The sequence below is a fragment of the Artemia sp. Qi Xiang Cuo genome, chromosome 3, assembly GCF_049724085.1.
Source record: "Artemia sp. Qi Xiang Cuo chromosome 3, ASM4972408v1, whole genome shotgun sequence".
Taxonomy (NCBI): domain Eukaryota; kingdom Metazoa; phylum Arthropoda; class Branchiopoda; order Anostraca; family Artemiidae; genus Artemia; species Artemia sp. Qi Xiang Cuo.
In genome coordinates, this window is record NC_142796.1 from 43,706,179 (window position 1) to 43,727,707 (window position 21,529).

General features: G+C 32.6%; 1 long non-coding RNA gene across 1 annotated transcript in view; it reads left to right on the top strand.

The window, feature by feature from the left end:
- The window catches only part of LOC148954137 (uncharacterized), a 35,920-nt gene extending 33,943 nt beyond the window's left edge, over positions 1-1,977 (top strand). Inside the window, exon 3 of the long non-coding RNA XR_016141568.1 lies at positions 1,860-1,977. This is a non-coding gene — a long non-coding RNA (uncharacterized LOC148954137). The remainder of the gene's footprint in view (positions 1-1,859) is intronic.
- The last annotated feature ends 19,552 nt before the right edge of the window (positions 1,978-21,529 follow it).

The following is a 21,529-nucleotide window of genomic DNA, read 5'->3' on the forward strand; positions in this document are numbered from 1 at the left end:
TAGGGCAATGGGATCAGATTTCGGCATAGAATTACTACTCAATTATTTTTGGCACTTTTATCTTCTATTTCATGGATATTTCTCCTGATTTCAATATTCGTATTAAGTTTCAATAATAGATATTTCGAAACCTGTTAAGAAAGTCGCAAGTGCGCGACAATTGTATTGAAGATCCGATAGGATAATAACCGGGTAGTCTCTAATGTATAGTGATTGAACAAAGGGTTTTTCTCTCCGGGAACTATATTTAATCTTTAGTTTTTTGGGGTTTAGGGGGACTAAAGGTAGCTAGGTTAGATTAGGTTACGTATTTAATATTTGCTATGCTTTACCCCAACCCCCTACCCTAATCTGCAAATATATAGCCCAAATTTGTTTCTAGACTATTATATTTTTCATCCTGTTTTGTTTTATTTCATTAGCATTAACGAAACTTCACTTCTCGCGCACTTACCGCTTTCTTAACAAGTACCGATATTTTTGGCTTACGGCTACTGTTGAATGATTGGCGACTACTTTTTTTTCTCTTTCTGTTTTTTTTTTCCTTTTTTGTCTTAGTCTTATTGCAGTTGTGCAGGGTTTTTTTTCCCCGCTAATTTTTAAGTCTTGAAGGGTTTACATTGAAGTTGTTTTCGTTATCTTGTTAGTTATATTTATTATTTAGTAAAGAGCTCGGAACCTCTAACTAGGAAAAATTAAGTAAAAATTCTGAAGTATGGGAAGCATTTTGAGCTAGCGCTAGCTTTAGGCCTATTTATCTCTTAATGACCGAGAAGGCGTGTCGTAAAAATTGTGACTTGCAAGTTGAAAATACCCGTTGGGTCAACGTGATTTTATCACTCTTGTCATGTCAAAAGTCTAAAGGTTTTTTTTTACTGTTCGGTCACAGCATAAATATAATACAGTATGGAAAATTCTTATACTCTCATTAAAGATTTTTGGGACACATTAATCACACACCTTTCGTCATGACTCCGCCTTCGCGCGTGCGCAATGACAGATTTTTAGCGCATTGCGATGGGAATATAGGATACGCGTTGAAGCTATTGCTGTGACGCTTTGGGGAATTTCCCAAACCGTGCGCTGTGATGTGTCCCATTTCTAAACCAAATTTTCCATACTGTATAATACTTATGCTTTGCTGTTAGGTATTCTAAGAGAATTTCGCCCTGTGATCCTTCAAGGAAGTTGAGTCACCGCACTTAAATACTACACTTTTGACCCTATTTGAAAGTTTATCGCGTTTTTTTGCGTTAAAAAAAAATGTCAGGTGAAAAACGATAATTCTGTGTGGTGAGGGACATACTCGCACACGGTCAAGAGTGGAGAGTTAGAATCCGCCATCCCATCCCAACGTTAGTTAGAAGTTCTCCTACTTTTTCTTTCAGTTTAGTCCTAAAAGTGACGCTACTTTACCGTCCAGTCTTTGTTAAAACAGTGTTATCCTGGTTAATGTATCAATTTAACTGATAGAAATTAGCATAACTAGAAAAAAGAGAATGAAGAGCCTCAGATGAAAAGAAAGGTATGCTTAGAGTCGTTTTTTCACATTCAACACATGCTTCTAGGTAATTCCAAGCTAAATTTTAAGGGTAAAGGTATAGGATGTGGCATTATACTGTATAATTTAAATCTGTGGTGCTAATCTCCGTTTCATGGCCCTTCAGCAAGGAAGTCCAGTGAGGGGAAGCTATGGTTTTCTTTCATATATTGATTATAAATGAATGTGTGCATTTTCATGTGAATTGAATTTTAGTCATTTATTTTATTATGCTTGCATTTTTTTCAGTGGCTACTGTAATGTATGCGGTTCTATTATTATATTTTTGTTTGTTTATTTCAACTTGGCTATTTTCTAGGTCTTGTTAGCTGAATTCTTTGCAGACGAAGATTCAACACATTTTTCTTTATGCTGTGAAGGAGGGCATCCTCTTTTTTTACTTTCAATAAATCTTTAAATAAATTTTGAAAACAAAATGATGATTTACTTCCATTTCAGGGAACAATTTTTACTATTAAACTTTTTTTGAGCAAAGTGACTGTTCAAAATGACACAGAAAAAAAGTACAAGTATTCCGTTTGCATTACAAGACCACTAAATGATACAATGCATTTGGATTTTGGAAAACTAAAACGAACTACAGAAATCTAGAAATTGTCTTGAAAATGCTGAAGGATTATGTCAGTAGAGAAGAAGGTACCATTTTCTACGAGACATATAGCAAATACTTCTACGAGACATATAGCAAATACTTCTACGAGACATATAGCAAATACTTCTACGAGACATATAGCAAATACTTCTACGAGACATATAGCAAATACCATGTTATTCTACGGGGCCCCCGTACCAAACAGGTTTTTCTGGTAGTCCTATTCTACAGGTCATTACACCTTTTCCAAGAGGAACGAGTATAACTTGATTGGTGATTAGGATTTAAATAAAAGGAATAGTTTTCTTTACAATTCCTATTATCAAGATAATTTGATTCAAAGAGAATAGTTTTTATTTGAAAGGATATTAGTGGAGAAAAAATGAGTGGTGCATTTACACTATTGGAGATTAATGATGGAACCGACAGCAGCAGCAGCAACGATATTCGAGTACCTAATGTAGCTGTGGAAATAACTGCTGGCTGTACACTATGTATTGAATGGGACACTATGTATGCTAGATACGTGATATCATTAAGCAAATTTAAGCAGGAGGAGCAGCTGTGTTTTGCTGGAAAAGTGAATATTTTCCATATAAATAAACTCCTGTCATCAACATATATCATATCAAAACACAAAAATGAGAACATACTGCATTAGTGAATATTATTATTATTGTAGTTATTTTGAATGAAAATGTGCATGGATAACTAGTATTTTTTCTTTCTATCGACCGGAATCTCGAGCGTTTTCTCCAGTAGAAAAAAGAAATTCTGTTTAGTCTGAAGTTGGTCGTGAGAGAGTTAGGACTATAAAAAATGGATAGATTCGAGAAAGATCGAATCATGAGGAATCTAGTTCTTATGGAAAAACGTTTAATTCTAGACGATGATTTTCTAGAGTTGTCTATTCAAAGGAAGATATTTTCTCGAGGAATGCTTGTCGATATAATGAAAACTGATTATCCATGATTAGACTATTGTATAAAGCTTCGATAACGTTGTCCAAATGCATTTACATAATTTATTGATATATTGATCACGACACGACAAAATGATATTGTGGATATGCTTTTAAACATTAGTTTAGAAATTTAGGACTTTTTTTCATAAGAAAGATGGTGCTCAAGGATGAGCTATCCAAAAAGTTGGGTTAATCTAGGTTCACTTAGAGTGGCGCGCCACTCTAAGTGAACCTAGATTAACCCAACTTTTGGATATCTCTGTAACTATGACTCTGTTTGTGTTTTGTGTCTGTGTGTGTCTTGTCTCTATGTGTGTGTGTCATCTCTTTGGATGTGTTGTCTAAAAATAAAGTCTGGTTGAAAACTTGGAGTTTTCGTACTGCTCACTTTTTTGAAATGTGTAGGAACCAGCGGGGAATCCCCGCTCGTTTGGAAAGGTGCCAAGGAAAGGCATGCAAATAGTATGTAGTTTAAAAACGTGTTTAATCACGTTTCTTGAATGATTCAAAATGAACTTTGAAAAATAAAGAAAATGTAACTGTGACAGGGTAAACCACAAGCAAACACTACTGAAATAGTCCAACTCTGGAAGTTAATCGATATAAATTCAAAATGAACTTTGAAAAATCAAGGCAATGTAACTCTGACAATGTAAACCGCAACCACACACACCTGAAATATTCCAACTCTTGCATTTCAATAAAAGAAATTCAAAATGAACTTTGAAAAATTAAGAAAATGTAACTGTGACAAGGTAAACCACAACATCTAAAACGACTTTTCTACTCTTTAGATTTCATCCACTACTACTAGGTATTTGTCGACAACAACTAGTGCAGGTAGATTATCTGAATTCCCAGTGTACTGATCCTGATGTAGTGCAATGTCAGTGTCACATTTTCTACAGTAGAGTGTGACTTCACTCTTGTCAAATCTCTTTGTATAGTCAATGATACTATTCTCATTCATTCTATAGAATTCACATGTTTCAATTTGCTTATTTGAAGCAATTTCACAAACAGTGTCCTCAAGTGTCGAATCACATTCCGTCACAGCCAAATAAAAATCAGTGGGTTTATAATCATAACACCCATTGTCTTCACAACGATGACGTAGAAATCATATTCTTTTTTTGTTCCAAGAGTTGAATCGTTGACCCGGTTTCTCCTCCTAGAAAAATTTAAAAGTACGACGATACTAATCTCGTACCAGTAAGCCAAAATCATGGGCAGAGTTCTTTCAAATCATTCCAGGATTTTTATTCTCCCACTGATTGTATTTATCATAATGGCAAATGGAATATAGGCGGCATTTGAGATGAGAGTCACACACCTCCTCAAGACAGGAATTACATCCATTAATTTGTAGAGCATATCCTCTATGCAATTTACGCGGGTTGCATAATCTACACTTTTCATCATATTCATCAATCATTGTGCAATTCTCAAATGATGACCAGCTGCCCAGTGTTTACATACATAAGTAACATGTCTGGAACATTTTGCACATTTTTGACGCTCTCACTGCCAAACTGAAACTTAGCTATCAACAAAAAAAAATTGTCTGAGAGAGAGAGAGAGGAGTAAAAAATCCTTGGTCACCAACTTTAGTATGAAAAAAAGTCATAACTTTCTAAAAACAAAATTTTAAAATAATATCAACAATATAATTCTGTCTTGTCGAAATAACTATGTCAATAAATTGTGTAAATGCAATTGGACCACAATGTAGAAGCTTCATGCAATAGTCTAATGATGGAGAATCAGTTTTCATTATATCAACAAGCATTCCTCGAGAAAATATCTTCCTTTGAATAGACAACTCTATAAAATCATCATCTAGAATTAAATATTTTTCCATAAGAACTAGATTCCTCATGATTCGATCTTTCTCGAATCTATCCATTTTTTTTTTTATTCCTAACTCTCTCACGACCAACTTCAGAATATACAGAATTTATTTTTTCTAATATAGAAAATATAAGCTAGTATACTATAGAAAAAAAAATACCTTTTATTTAGAAAAATTTTTATTGATCATAATTACAATAATAATATTCACTGATGCATTTTGTTCTCATCAATATATTTCTATAGGACATCTTATGCTGATCGAAGTTTATTTATATTAAGGATATTTACTTTTCCATAAAAACACAGTTGCTCCTCCTGTTTGAATTTGCTTCATGATATGGCGTATCTAATATAAATAGTGTCCCATTCAAGGTAAAGTCAATAACCGGTGGATATTCCCACAGCCACATTAGGTACTCGTATATCGTTGCTGCTGCTGCTGTCGGTTCCATCATTAATCTCCAATAATGTAAATGCACCACTCATTTTTTTTCTCCACTAATATCCTTGCAAATAAAAACTATTCTCTTTGAATTTAATTCTCTTACTAATATGAATTGTAAAGAAAACTATTCCTTTTATTCAAATCCTAATCACCAATCAAGTTATACTCGTTCCTCTTTGAAAAGATGTAATGACTTCTAGAATAGAATTACCAGAAAAACCTGTTTGGTAGGGGGGCGTCGTTGAATGACATAAAAATTGCTATATGTCGCGTTGAAGTATTTGCTACATGTCTTGTAGAAGTATTTGCTATATGTCCCGTAGAAGTATTTGCCATATGTCCCTTAGAACAGCAAGGTATTTGCTATATGTCTTATAGAATTCATTATTAGCATTCTACTAACGAGGAAAATCACAGTAAAAAATAGAGAACATGAATAAGAATGTAATAGTGAAGTTAATGATCTTGATGCACATAATGAAATATTCCAAAGTCCGTTAGAATGAATCTTAACTTTTTATAACAGGTCTAACTGTATAAGATATATATATAGGTGAAAGTAAGTAAATTTGGAATGCTTATAGGCCAAGCAGGAAAGAGAGATAAAACAACAAAAAGAAAACTAGGAAAATCCAAGCAAAAAATAGAGAATACGAATAGGAATTTAATAGTGAAGCTACTGATATTGATGCACATAAAGAAATATTCCAAAGTCCGTTACAATGAGTCTTAAGTTGTTGAAATAGGTCAAGCTGTCTAATTTTTCTATATAGCTGAAATTAAGTAAACTTGGAATGTTTGCAGGCCCAGTATGACAAAGAGATAAAACAACGGAAAAAAACGAGGAAAATCACAGTAAAAAATAGAGAATATGAATAGGAATTTAATAGTGAAGCTACTGATCTTGATGCACATAATGAAATATTCCAAAGTCCGTTACAATGAGTCTTAAGTTGTAGAAATAGGTCAAGCTGTCTAATTTTTCTATATAGCTGAAATTAAGTAAACTTGGAATGTTCACAGGCCCAGTATGACAAAGAGATAAAACAACAAAAAAAAAACGAGGAAAGTAACTGTAAATAAATTGAGAACACAAATAAGAATGTGATAGTGAGCTTAATGATCTTGATGCGCATAATGAAATAGTCCAAAGTTTGTTACAATGAGTCTTACCTTGTTAAAATATGTCTAACTATCTAAGTTTTCTATATAGCTGAAATTAATTAAACTTGGAATGTTTATAGGCCAAGTATGAAAGAGAGATGAAATAACGGAAAAAAACGAGGAAAATCACAGTAAAAAATAGAGAATACGAATAGGAATTTGATAGTGAAGCTACTGATCTTGATGCACATAATGAAATATTCCAAAGTCCGTTACAATGAGTCTTAAGTTGTTGTAACAGGTCAAACTGTATAATATATCTATATAGGTGAAATTAAGTAAATTTGGAATGCTCACAGGCCCAGTAGGACAGAGAGATGAAATAACAAAAAAAAAGCTAGGAAAATCCCTGCAAAAAATTGCGAACACGAATAAGAATTTAATAGTGAAGTTACTGATCTTGATGCACATAATGAAATAGTCCAAAGTTCGTTACAATGAGTCTTAAGTTGTTGAAATAGGTCAAGCTGTCTAATTTTTCTATATAGCTGAAATTAAGTAATTTTGGAAGCTTCACAGGCTCAGTATGACAAAGCAATAAAACGCAACGAATAAACGAGGAAAATGAAAACCAGCACAAAGAAAAGAATATGAATATTTCAGTAGAGACCTCACTCAAAGGTCCTCAGTGTAGAATTAAATATCTTAATAATAACTATAAAAAAAGTAAAGGTCGATAGAACACTATAAAAAGACGGAATTCAAAAACAAACTCTAAAATAAACTAGACCCTTTGTCAACAGTGAAGAGACAAAGGCCTCAGTATTCCTAACGAAAATTTCCAATTCCATTGCAACAAGTCTTAACTCGTTAAAAATAGGTCAAGCTATATGAACTTTCTGCATGGCTGAAATAAATTTTCTAGATTCAGATATGTACGTAGTATTTTATTTAACAAAATGGGGCATTTTACCGTTTTATGATAAAATTAAAGCACATAAATGATATTGAAATTAATCGGAAAACTAATTGGAACTAAAAACCATGAAGCCGAACTGACTAACCTTGACAAAAGAAAACAATCTTTTCAAAAATAACCATTGTGCACTTGTGTTTTTTTATTTTTAGATATTAGTTACTTTTAGTATTTTTTTTTGTATTTTTCTCGTTATTAGCTTCGCTTCTGTTTTTTCTCATCAATTTCGTTCCGTTTCTTATTTTTGTAGTTTCTCTTTCAGTCTTATTGGTTTTATCTGCATTGAAGATATCAAACTTAATTCGGGCGAAATTAATTGAATAATTTTCTCGGCTTTTGACTTTATATCGGTTTTTTGAGCTTGTCTTCCCTGGGCCAAGTCAAATATGTATAAGTGAATATTAATAAAATGATTGCTTGAGCCCTTTTTTTGCCAAAATTTTTCTTTATCACTGGAAATATATGACAATTTTAGCCTTGGCACTCAGTCTTTATTAGACGCCACCATGGGGTAAATGCGTTTTTCAGGGGGATCTGGCCTGTGATGAAGTGTATTTGACCATTCTATTTGGGTACATCTTGATTGCGGTGGCCGAATTTCGTCAACATACTGGGAGGGGGGGCAAATTTACAGCCAATTTTGTCAAATCAAGTGAAAATGACAGTGAAAAAACTGAAGAATGAGCCATATAGTTCCATAAATGTAAAGATAGACTAAAGAAAACTGACCCGTTTCTGTGGATGTTTGAATTATGCAGTCCTATCTTAGTTTTGACAAGATTTTTGGAGAAACTAAATTTCATATGGGGGGGTAAAAATTGGGTTCGGGGGGGGGGGTCAAACTGACGTTTGGCAGGGGCAGTTACCACATTGCTTTGGGAACAGTATTAAGTTTTATTTTTCAGGTCAACTTGAGGAGGTATAAAACTAAATTAAACAATATTAAGTGTGTTCTGATTTTTATAAGGGCGTATATTCTTAAAAATTGCTGGAAAAAATTTCTCCAACATACAAACAGCAAAACAAATTAAGGAATTTATAGCAAAAAAAACCTAAAAGATTTGAAATATTCTTTTCTTTTCCATGAAAAGACTATGTCAATAAAAAACGAACAGAGATTAATTTAAAAATTAAATTTAAATTAATTAAACACATTTTTCAAAGAAAAGTAATGAGCTATATTAAACCAAAAAAGAACAGAAATAAAACCAAATAATTTTTCAAGCGTAAAACTATCACAAAATTACCATTAATAAATAAATGATACCCAAAACGAACATAAATTACAGTAAATAACCGCGTTAAACTCAAAACGAGCAAAAATTAACATAAGTAGGGCTGACAACCGTGCCTTCTCAAGACCTGAACATAATTTGAACTTTACTAAAAACAAAACAGATTTAAATTGTTTTCACTTTTTTTAACTTTGATAAATGAAAAATTATTAAGATTTTAAGGAATAAATTTCAGTTTATGTATACCAAACTGTCAATCCACATTCATTTGTTTTTGTCTTTTTCAGTAAAGTGCAAATTATGTTCTGGTTTTCAGAAGTCGTGGGGGGTTGTCAGCCCTTCTCATGCTAATTTCTCCTTGTTTTGAGTTTGGATCGGTTATGTATCGTAATTTGTATTCGTTTTTGGTTTCATTTATTTATTAATGGTGATTTGTGGTAGTTTTACGCTTGGAAAATTATTCGACTTAATGTTTGCTCATTTTCGCTTTAATGTAGTAAAACTATTCCGTTGTAAAATATTATTAAAATTTGTTGCAAAATTTTTGTCTATGATATAAGTAGCTTTATATCTCAATTCTGATATAATCCAAAATCTTAATTTTTTATTTTATATCTTAATTCTTTGTATCTCCAAAATCTTGATTCTTATAAGCAGAAGAACCTAAAAAAACTTTTAAAGTATTTCTTGTATTAACTTATAAAAAAAACAATGTAATTAAAGCCAAACAGAAACTAATTAAAAAGACTTTTTTTCGAAAAAAAAGTTTTTTAAGGAATCGCAAACAGCTATATTAAGCCAAAGACAAGCAGAAATAAATTCATACCATTTTTCAAAATTGGATAAAAAGAAATTACTCTCAATGAATAAACAAGACCGAAAATAAAACAGAAATTACAATGAATAATCAGGTCAAACTCAAAACGAACTAAAATTGCCACAAACAGGAGTAGGACTAACGCCCCTTAATGCTTATGAAGGTCAGAGCGTCATTTGCCCTTTACTGAGAACAAAATATATTTAAACATTATCTATCTTACAACCTTAAGAAATCAAAAATTGCTAGAACTTCCAGAAATAAGAAATATTATATAGTAAATAATCAATCAACTTTCATTAGTTGTTTTCAGTAATCTTGGGTGATTTTTTTCTGTTGTTGTTGTTGTTGTGGATTTTATGATAGATAAAAACAACATTGTTCAAAATAGGTAACACTTATAATGAAGTTCAAATGCTATTTAAGCTATTTAGAGGTTTTGAGAGGTTTTTTAGAGGTTTTGAGAGGGAGGAACAGGGGGCTCCACTCTTATTTGTAAACCTTGATTAGCCTTGAAATATAATTTTGTTTCTTGTTGTTTTTAACATTTAAAAAATGAAAACACATCATTCGAAATAAAACCTGTTTTTATCAAAGCAAGAACTATGCACTGGCCTTTATAAGGCTTTGAGTCGTTACCTAGTCTTATTTTGTAGTTTCTGTTCATTATAATTTTGATTTGGTCATTATTGTAATCTGTATTCTTTTTTGGTCTAATTAATTCATTAATAGTAGTATCTGTTCGTTTAAGTTTGAGACTATATGACTTTATTTCTGGTCGTCTTCGGCTCGATATAGTTCTTATGCCTTCCCCTATGCCTTCCCAAGGCCAGAACTAAATTTGCACTTTACTGTAAAAATGTAAATGTTTTTACTTTTATAACTTTAATAAATCAAATAATATTAACATTTTGATTACTAAATATCAGTATACGTATATATTAAACTGACAATGCACATTCATTTGTATTTTTTCAGTAAAGTGCAGTTTTTGTTCTGGCCTTGGGAAGGCATAGGGGTTTTGCGCCCAACTTATGTTAATTTCTGCTCGTTTTGAGTTTGACTCGGTTAATTATTGTAATTTCTGTTCGTTTTGGGTTTCATTTATTTATCGATGCTGATTTTTGGTAGTTTCACGCTTGGCATATTATTTTATTTTGTTTTTGCTCGTTTTTTTGTTTAATGGAGTTCTTTACTTTTCTTTGAAAAACTTATTTTGTAGAAAAAGTTTTTTTAATTAATTTCTGTTCGTTTTATATTGACATAGTCTTTTCAGGGAAAGAGAAAATAATACTTTAAATCTTTTCGTTTTTTAAGACTTTATAGTTTGGCCTGCTATTTGTATGCTGGAGAAAAATTTTCAGCAATTTTTAACAACATACACCCTTTTAAAACTTTGGCCACAAATAGTACTGTTTAATTTAGTTTCATACCTCCTCTAGTTGACCTTAAATGGAAAACTTGATACCATTCGCAAAAAAAACCGGTTTACTTTCTTTGATAGCTTGGATACACTTACGGTATTTTGATTTGGTTAAATCTTGAGAGCAGAAGTAGCCCCGAAAGTTTGAACATAATACCCTCAATCGTTCGTGGGATACTGCTGAGATGTCTTATGGGAATTAGCATTATCACAGTGCATTTTGATTTAATCTTAAGGCAACATTTAGTTTTTAAACATAATGGACAAATGGGAGGGTGGCCGTGAGAGGGTGGGAGTGGAAGGGGGATTAGTTGCCCTCCAATCACTTTCGACTATTAAAAGGACATCAGCCCAATCAATCGAATGAGCCCTTTTTGAAGTTCCCACGACAACTCCTTCGATACGAAGTGCCCTGGTCTAAACAACAACAACAACAAAAATAATACATTATACTAGTAGTAATCAATGTTATACTTTGCCCACTTTATGTTCCATCCTGTGTTATTTGCCCACTTTGCGTTCCCTGGCAGCTTTCCAAGACAGATTATCAGACTGGTTATTAGGAAAGGTTTTTTAGGGAAAGCTGTCAATCACCCATCTGTTATCCACAGTTCCATTTTTGAAGTCTGTGGAAATAGTTTGACGGGTTCGGTGAGATTACGTTCCTTGGCGTTTGATATTTTTTAATTGTTTGATTGACGTGTTTGGGGAGATTACGTTCCTTGGCACCTTTTCAGAGCATGTACTTATGGATACCATTCCAAGTAAGATGGTTAAACATGCTTTTACAATCGGAAATGTTTGATTAACGTTTGCAAAAAGAGGTAATGGGATTTGCGAATTGGAGTGTAGGATTTGCAAGTTTGATCCTATTAAGGATTGTCTTGAAATAAAAATTTTTAACAAGAAATGACTGAAAAGTGTTTTGGATGAGATGGGGTGATTGTGTACTGTATAATACACAAGTGATGTTTTGGACAGTGTTGTAAATTTAAAATAGTTTAGAAATAAAAAAAATTAACAAGAAATGGCTGAAAAGTGTTTTGAGGGAGATGGGTTGCATGAAGGGTTGAGTTGCACGAGGGTTCAGTTAAAGGGGGTACAGTTACACGGGGGTTTAGTTAAATGGGGCCGAGTTGCACGAGGGTTCAGTAGCACGCAGGTTCAGTAGCACGGGGGTTCAGTTGTACGGGGTTTCGGTTATACAAGGGTTCAGTTACATGGGGGGTTCAGTTGCACGGGGGTTTAGTTAAATGGGGCTTGAGTTGCACGGGGGTTGAGTTGCACGAGGGTTCAGTTGCACGGGGGTTCAGTAACATGCGGATTTAGTTACACGGGGTTTAGTTAAATGTGGTTGAGTTGCATAGTCTCGTTGGAAAAAATTGGAGTTCATACTTAAACAGTTCTATTAAGAGCTATTGCTGTGGAAATGGCTCATTTTTGAATCGAAACTATGCTTTTCTGACTGAAGATACACATTTGAATCAGAAAATGTGAAAATGTACAAAGTCGAAACAGAGAAGTGTGTTTTGACGATATTTTCTATAATTTCGTCTGAAAAATAGGAGTTCACGCTTAAAAAGTTCTATTAAGAGATATTTTTATGGAAATGGTTCATTTTTGAATCAAAACTACACTTTTCTGACTGAAGATATACATTATAATCAGAGAATTGTGTATTGATAGTATTTTCTATAATCTCGCTGGAAAAAATTGGAGTTCATACTTAAACAGTTCTATTAAGAGCTATTTTTATGGAAATGGTTCATTTTTGAACAAAAACTACACTTTTCTGACTGAAGATACACATTTGAGTGAGAAAAAGTGAAAATATACACAGCTGAAAGAGAGAAGTATGTTTTTACCGTATTTTCTATAATTTCGTCTGAAAAATAGGAGTTCACACTTAAAAAGTTCTATTAAGAGCTATTTTTATGGAAATGGTTCATTTTTGAACAAAAACTACACTTTTCTGACTGAAGATATACATTATATTCAGAGAAATGTGTTTTGATAGTATTTTCTATAGTCTCATTGGAAAAAATTGGAGTTCATACTTAAACAGTTCTATTGAGAGCTATTGCTATGGAAATGATTCATTTTTTGAACCAAAACTACGCTTTTCTGACTGAAGACACACCTTTGAATCAGAAAAAGTGAAAATGTACACAACTGAAACAGAGAAGTATGTTTTGACTGTATTTTCTATAATTTCGTCTGAAAAATAGGAGTTCACGCTTAAAAAGTTCTATTAAGAGCTATTTTTTATGGAAATGGTTCATTTTTTAACCAAAACTATGCTTTTCTGACTAAAGATATACATTATAATCAGAGCTCTTGATTTTTCGAAGTTCATTTTGAATTTCTGTCGTAAAATGCAAGAGTTGGAATATTTCAGTAGTGTTTTGTTGTGCTTTACCTTGTCACAGTTACATTCTCTTAATTTTTCAAAGTTCATTTTGAATTTCTTTCGTGAAATGCAAGAATTGGAATATTTCAGTAGTGTCTTGCCGTGGTTTACCTTGTCACAGCTACATTCTCATGATTTTTCAAAGTTCATTTTGGATTTCTTTCGTTGAAATGCAAGAGTTGGAATATTTCAGTAGTGACATGTTGTGCTTTACCTTGTCACAGTTACATTCTCTTGATTTTTCGAAGTTTCTTTTGAATTTCTGTCGTGAAATGCAAGAGTTGGAATATTTCAGTAGTGTTTTGTTGTGCTTTACCTTGTCACAGTTACATTCTGTTGATTTTCATAGTTCATTTTGAATTTCTTTCATTGAAATGCAAGAGTTGGAATATTTCAGTAGCGTCTTGTCGTGGTTTACCTTGTCACAGCTACATTCTCATGATTTTTCAAAGTTCATTTTGAATTTCTGTCGTGAAATGTAAGAGTTGAATATTTCAGTAGTGACTTGTTGGGCTTTACCTTGTCACAGTTACATTCTCTTGATTTTTCGAAGTTCATTTTGTATTTCTGTCGTGAAATATAAGAGTTGGAATATTTCAGTAGTGTTTTGTTGTGCTTTACCTTGTCACAGTTGCATTCTGTTGATTTTAATAGTTCATTTTGAATTTCTTTCATTGAAATGCAAGAGTTGGAATATTTCAGTAGTGTTTTGTTGTGCTTTACCTTGTCACAGTTACATTCTTTTGATTTTCATAGTTCATTTAGAATTTCTTTCCTTGAAATGAACGAGTTGGAATATTTTAGTAGTGTTTTGTTGTGCTTTACCTTGTCACAGTTACATTCTCTTAATTTTTCAAAGTTCATTTTGAATTTCTTTCGTGTAATGCAAGAATTGGGATATTTCAGTAGTGTCTTCTCGTGGTTTACCTTGTCACAGCTACATTCTCATGATTTTTCAAAGTTCATTTTGAATTTCTGTCATGAAATGCAAGAGTTGGAATATTTCAGTAGTGACTTGTTGTGCTTTACCTTGTCACAGTTACATTCTCTTGATTTTTCGAAGTTCATTTTGAATTTCTGTCGTGAAATGCAAGAGTTGGAATATTTCAGTAGCGTTTTGTTGTGCTTTACCTTGTCACAGTTACATTCTGTTGATTTTCATAGTTCATTTTGAATTTCTTTCATTGAAATGCAAGAGTTGGAATATTTCAGTAGTGTTTTGTTGTGCTCTACCTTGTCACTAGAGTTGGAATATCAGTTGCACGGGGGTTCAGTTACATGCGGATTCAGTTACACGGGGTTTAGTTAAATGTGGTTGAGTTGCATAGTCTCGTTGGAAAAAATTGGAGTTCATACTTAAACAGTTCTATTAAGAGCTATTGCTATGGAAATGGCTCAGTTTTGAATCGAAACTATGCTTTTGTGACTGAAGATACACATTTGAATTAGAAAATGTGAAAATGTACACAATCGAAACAGAGAAGTGTGTTTTGACGATATTTTCTATAATTTCGTCTGAAAAATAGGAGTTCACGCTTAAAAGTTCTATTAAGAGCTATTTTTATAGAAATGGTTCATTTTTGAACCAAAACTACGCTTTTCTAACTGAAGATATACATTATAATCAGAGAATTGTGTATTGATAGCATTTTCTATAATCTCGCTGGAAAAAATTGGAGTTCATACTTCAACAGTTCTATTAAGAGCTATTTTTTTGGAAATGATTCATTTTTGAACCAAAACTACGCTTTTCTGACTGAAGCTATACATTTGAATCAGAAAAAGTGAAAATGTACACAACTGAAAGAGAGAAGTGTGTTTTGACCGTATTTTCCATAATTTAGTCTGAAAAATATGAGTTCACACTTAAAAAGTTCTATTAAGAGCTATTTTTATGGAAATGGTTCATTTTTGAACCAAAACTACGCTTTTCTGACTGAAGATATACATTATAATCAGAGAAATGTGTTTTGATAGTATTTTCTATAGTCTCATTGGAAAAAATTGGAGTTCTTACTTAAACAGTTCTATTAAGAGCTATTTCTATGGAAATGTTTCATTTTTGAACAAAAACTACGCTTTTCTGACTGAAAATATATATTATGATCAGAGAATTGTGTATCGATAGTATTTTCTATAGTCTCACTTGAGAAAAATGGAGTTCATACTTAAACAGTTCTATTAAGAGCCATTGCTATGGAAATGGCTCATTTTTGAATCGAAACTACGCCTTTCTGACTAAAGATACACATTTGAATCAGAAAAAGTGAAAATGTACACAGCTGAAACAGAGAAGTGTGTTTTGACCATATTTTCTAAAATTTCGTCTGAAAAATAGGAGTTCCCACTTAAAAAGTTCTATTAAGAGCTATTTTTATGGAAATGGTTCATTTTTGAACCAAAACTACGCTTTTCTGACTGAAGATATACATTATGATCAGAGAAATGTGTTTTGATAGTATTTTCAATAATCTCGTTGGAAAAAATTGGAGTTCATACTTAAACAGTTCTATTAAGAGCTATTGCTATGGAAATTGTTTATTTTTTAAGCAAAACTACGCTTTTCTGTATGAAGATGTGCAACATAATCTGATAAGTGTGTTTTGATATTATTTTACACATACTCGTTTGAAAAAAATGTAATTCATACTTAAACAATTCTATTAAGAGCTATTTCTATTGAAATTGATCGTTTTTGAATTGAAACTATGCTTTTCTGACTCAAGATACACATTTGAATCAGAAAATGTGAAAATGTACACAACTGAAACAGAGAAGTGTGTTTTGACCGTATTTTCTATAATTTCATCTGAAAAATAGAAGTTCACACTTAAAAAGTTCTATTAAGAGCTATTTTTATGGAAATGGTTCATTTTTGAACCAAAACTACGCTTTTCTGACTGAAGATATACATTATAATCAGAGATCTTGATTTTTCGAAGTTCATTTTGAATTAATGTCGTAAAATGCAAGAGTTGGAATATTTCAGTAGTGTTTTGTTGTGCTTTACCTTGTCACTGTTACATTCTGTTGATTTTCATAGTTCATTTTGAATTTCTTTCATTGAAATGCAAGAGTTGGATGATTTCAGTAGTGTTTTGTTGTGCTTTACCTTGTCACAGTTACATTCTCTTAATTTTTCAAAGTTCATTTTGAATTTCTTTCGCGAAATGCAAGAATTGGAATATTTCAGTAGTGTCTTTTCGTGGTTTATCTTGTCACAGCTACATTCTCATGATTTTTCAAAGTTCATTTTGGATTTTTTTCGTTGAAATGCAAGAGTTGGAATATTTCAGTAGTGTCTTGTTGTGCTTTACCTTGTCACAGTTACATTCTCTTAATTTTTCAAAGTTCATTTTGAATTTCTTTCGCGAAATGCAAGAATTGGAATATTTCAGTAGTGTCTTGTCGTGGTGTACCTGGTCACAGCTACATTCTCATGATTTTTCAAAGTTCATTTTGAATTTCTGTCGTGAAATACAAGAGTTGGAATATTTCAGTAGTGACTTGTTGTGCTTTACCTTGTCACAGTTACATTCTCTTGATTTTTTGAAGTTCATTTTGAATTTCTGTCGTGAAATGCAAGAGCTGGAATATTTCAGTAGTGTTTTGTTGTGGTTTACCTTGTCACAGTTACATTCTGTTGATTTTCATAGTTCATTTTGAATTTCTTTCATTGAAATGCGAGAGTTGGAATATTTCAGTAGTGTTTTGTTGTGCTTTACCTTGTCACAGTTACATTCTCTTGATTTTTCAAAGTTCATTTTGAATTTCTGTCATGAAATACAAGAGTTGGAATATTTCAATAGTGTTTTGTCGTGGTTTACCTTGTCACAGCTACATTCTCTTGATTTTTCAAAGTTCATTTTCGATTTCTTTTATTGAAATGCAAGAGTTGGAATATTTCAGTAGTGACTTGTTGTGCTTTACCTTGTCGCAGTTACATTCTCTTGATTTTTCGAAGTTAATTTTGAATTTCTGTCGTGAAATGCAAGAGTTGGAATATTTCAGTAGTATTTTGTTGTGCTTTTCCTTGTCACAGTTACATTCTGTTGATTTTCATAGTTCATTTTGTATTTCTTTCGTGAAATGCAAGAGTTGGAATATTTCAGTAGTGTTTTATTGTGCTTTACCTTGTCAAAGTTACATTCTCTTAATTTTTTAAAGTTTATTTTGAATTTCTTTCGTGAAATGCAAGAATTGGAATATCGTTTCTTCAACTGAAAGTAAGGAGCAACATCAAAACTTAAAAACGGACAGAAAATAGAGGCTGTTAAAAGCATATTGAGCCCGTTCATGAGACACCAGTAAAAATTGTGTATGATTCAAAATTGAATAATGATTATTCTACTGATTACGAACTAAGAGAAGACAATAACTTTATTATCAAGAGAGAACATGGTGAACTATTTTATGGAACAGATTCAAAATGTCCAAAGTTAATCATTGATATTAATAATGTATCATAATATATTTTTGTATTTATCAGTCATAGTTAGAGAGACATGCTAAAAGTTGGGTTAATCTAGACTCATTTAGAGTGGCGCGCCACAGAAATTCAAAATTATCTTCCAAAAATTAAGAGAATGTAGCTGTGACATGGTAAAGAATGACAAGACACTACTGAAATATTCCAACTCTTGCATTTCAACGAAAGAAATTCAAAACGAACTATGAAAATCAATAAATTGTAGCTGCGACAAGGTAAAGCACAACAAAACTCTTCTGAAATATTCCATCACTTGCATTTCAAGACAGAAATTCAAAATGAACTTCGAAAAATCAAGAGAATGTAACTGTGACAAGGTAAAGCACAACAAGTCACTACTGAAATATTCCAGCTCTTTCATTTCAACGAAAGAAATCCAAAATGAACTTTAAAAAATCATGAGAATGTAGCTGTGACAAGGTAAACCAAGACAAGACACTACTGAAATATTCCAATTCTTGCATTTCGCGAAAGAAATTCAAAATAAACTTTGAAAAATTAAGTGAATGTAACTGTAACAAGGTAAAGCCCAACAAAACACTACTGAAATATTTCAACTCTTGCATTTCAATGAAAAAAATTCAAAATGAACTATGAAAATGAACAGAATTTAACTGTGACAAGGTAAAGCACAACAAAACACTACTGAAATATTCCAACTCTTGCATTTTACGACATTAATTCAAAATGAACTTCGAAAAATCAAGATCTCTGATTATAATGTATATCTTCAGTCAGAAAAGCATAGTTTTGGTTCAAAAATGAACCATTTCCATAAAAATAGCTCTTAATAGAACTTTTTAAGTGTGAACTCCTATTTTTCAGATGAAATTATAGAAAATACGGTCAAAACACACTTCTCTGTTTCAGTTGTGTACATTTTCACATTTTCTGATTCAAAGGTGTATCTTCAGTCAGAAAAGCATAGTTTCGGTTCAAAAATGAGCCATTTCCATAGCAATAGCTCTTAATAGAATTGTTTAAGTATGAACTCCAATTTTTTCCAACGAGACTATAGAGAATACTATCAAAACACATTTCTCTGATTATAATATATATCTTCAGTCAGAAATGCGTAGTTTTGGTTCAAAAATGAACCATTTCCATAGCAATAGCTCTTAATAGAACTGTTTAAGTATGAACTCCAATTTTTTCCAACGAGATTATTGAAAAAACTATCAAAACACATTTCTCTGATCATAATGTATATCTTCAGTCAGAAAAGCGTAGTTTTGGTTCAAAAATGAACCATTTCCATAAAAATAGCTCTTAATAGAACTTTTAAGTGTGAACTCCTATTTTTCAGACGAAATTTTAGAAAATATGGTCAAAACACACTTCTCTGTTTCAGCTGTGTATATTTTCACTTTTTCTGAGTCAAATGTGTATCTTCAGTCAGAAAAGCGTAGTTTTGATTCAAAAATGAGCCATTTCCATAGCAATAGCTCTTAATAGAACTATTTAAGTATGAACTCCAATTTTCTCCAGTGAGACTATAGAAAATACTATCAATACACAATTCTCTAATTATAATATATATCTTCAGTCAGAAAAGCGTAGTTTTTGTTCAAAAATAAACCATTTCCATAAAAATAGCTTTGAATAGAACTTTTTAAGCATGAACTCCAATTTTTTCCAACGAAAATATAGAAAATACTATCAAAACACATTTCTCTGATTATAATTTATATCTTAAGTCAGAAAAGCGTAGTTTCTGTTCAAAAATGAATCATTTCCAAAGCAATAGCTCTTAATAGAACTGTTGAAGTATGAACTCCAATTTTTTCCAATGAGACTATAGAAAATACTATCAAAACCCATTTCTCTGACTATAATGTAGATCTTCAGTCAGAAAAGCGTATTTTTGGTTCAAAAATGAACCATTGCCATAAAAATAGCTCTTAATAGAACTGTTTAAGTATGAACTCCAATTTTTTCCAGCGAGATTATAGAAAATGCTATCAATACACAATTCTCTGACTATAATGTATATCTTCAGTTAGAAAAGCGTAGTTTTGGTTCAAAAATGAACCATTTCCATAAAAATAGCTCTTAATAGAACTTTTTAAGCGTGAACTCCTATTTTTCAGACGAAATTATAGAAAATATCGTCAAAACACACTTCTCTGTTTCGATTGTGTACATTTTCACATTTTCTAATTCAAATGTGTATCTTCAGTCAGAAAAGCATAGTTTCGATTCAAAAATGAGCCATTTCCATAGCAATAGCTCTTAATAGAACTGTTTAAGTATGAACTCCAATTTTTTCCAACGAGACTATGCAAATCAACCACATTTAACTAAACCCCGTCTAACTGAATCCGCATGTAACTGAACACCCGTGCAACTGAACCCTCGTGCAACTCAACTCCCGTGCAACTCAAGCCCCATTTAACTAAACCCCCGTGCAACTGAACCCCCCATGTAACTGAACCCCTGTATAACCGAAACCCCGTACAACTGAACCTCCGTGCTACTGAACCCTCGTGCTTACTAAACCCTCGTGCAACTCGACCCCATTTAACTAAACCCCCGTGTAACTGTACCCCCTTTAACTGAACCCTCGTGCAACTCAACCCTCCGTGCAACCCATCTCCCTCAAAACACTTTTCAGCCATTTCTTGTTAAATTTTTTTATTTCTAAACTATTTTAAATTGACAACACTGTCCAAAACATCACTTGTGTATTATACAGTACACAATCCCCCCATCTCCTCCAAAACACTTTTCAGTCATTTCTTGTTAAAAATTTTTATTTCAAGACAATCCTTAATAGGATCAAATTCGCAAATCCTACACTCCAATTCGCAAATCCCATTACCCCTTTTTGCAAATGTTAATCAAACATTTCCGATTGTAAAAGCATGTTTAACCATCTTGCTTGGAAAGGTATCCATATGTACATGCTCTGAAAAGGTGCCAAGGAACGTAATCTCCCCAAACACTTCAATCAAACAATTAAAAAATATCAAACGCCAAGGAACGTAATGTCACCGAACCCGTCAAACTGTTTCCACAGACTTCAAAAATGGAACTGTGGATAACACATGGGTGATTGACAGCTTTCCCTAAAAAACCTTTCCTAATAACGAGTCTGGTAATCTGCCATGGAAAGGTGCCAGGGAACGTAAAGTGGGCAAATAACACAGGATGGAACATAAAGTGGGCAAAGTATAACATTGATTACTACTTATACCCACATCGATCTTTACTATAAAAATATCAAGCTTTCCAATCACTTTCGACTATTAAAAAGGGCACTAAGCCTTTCGATTACCAATCGAATGAGCCCTTTTGGAAACGACAACGCTTTCTACAAACACCTTATATGCCCCCGGGGCATAAATTACAACCCTTACCCTAAGGTCTGTTAGGGTTGTTGTCATCCTCTAAGATCGAATTTTCAGAACCTTCAGCTACGTTAAACAAAATGGTATCTCAAAATTTTGATTGGATGTGTTTGGGGAAATGGTGGGCGTGAGAGTGGCGGTAGTCGCTCTCCAATCACTTTCAACTATTAAAAATGACTCTAGCCCTTTCAATTTCCAATCAAATGAACCCTGTTGAAGTTTCTACAACAAAATTTTCAATAAAAATCTTATATGCCCCCAGGGCATAAATTGCAACCCTTGCCCTGAGTGCTGGGGGGGGGGGTTGTT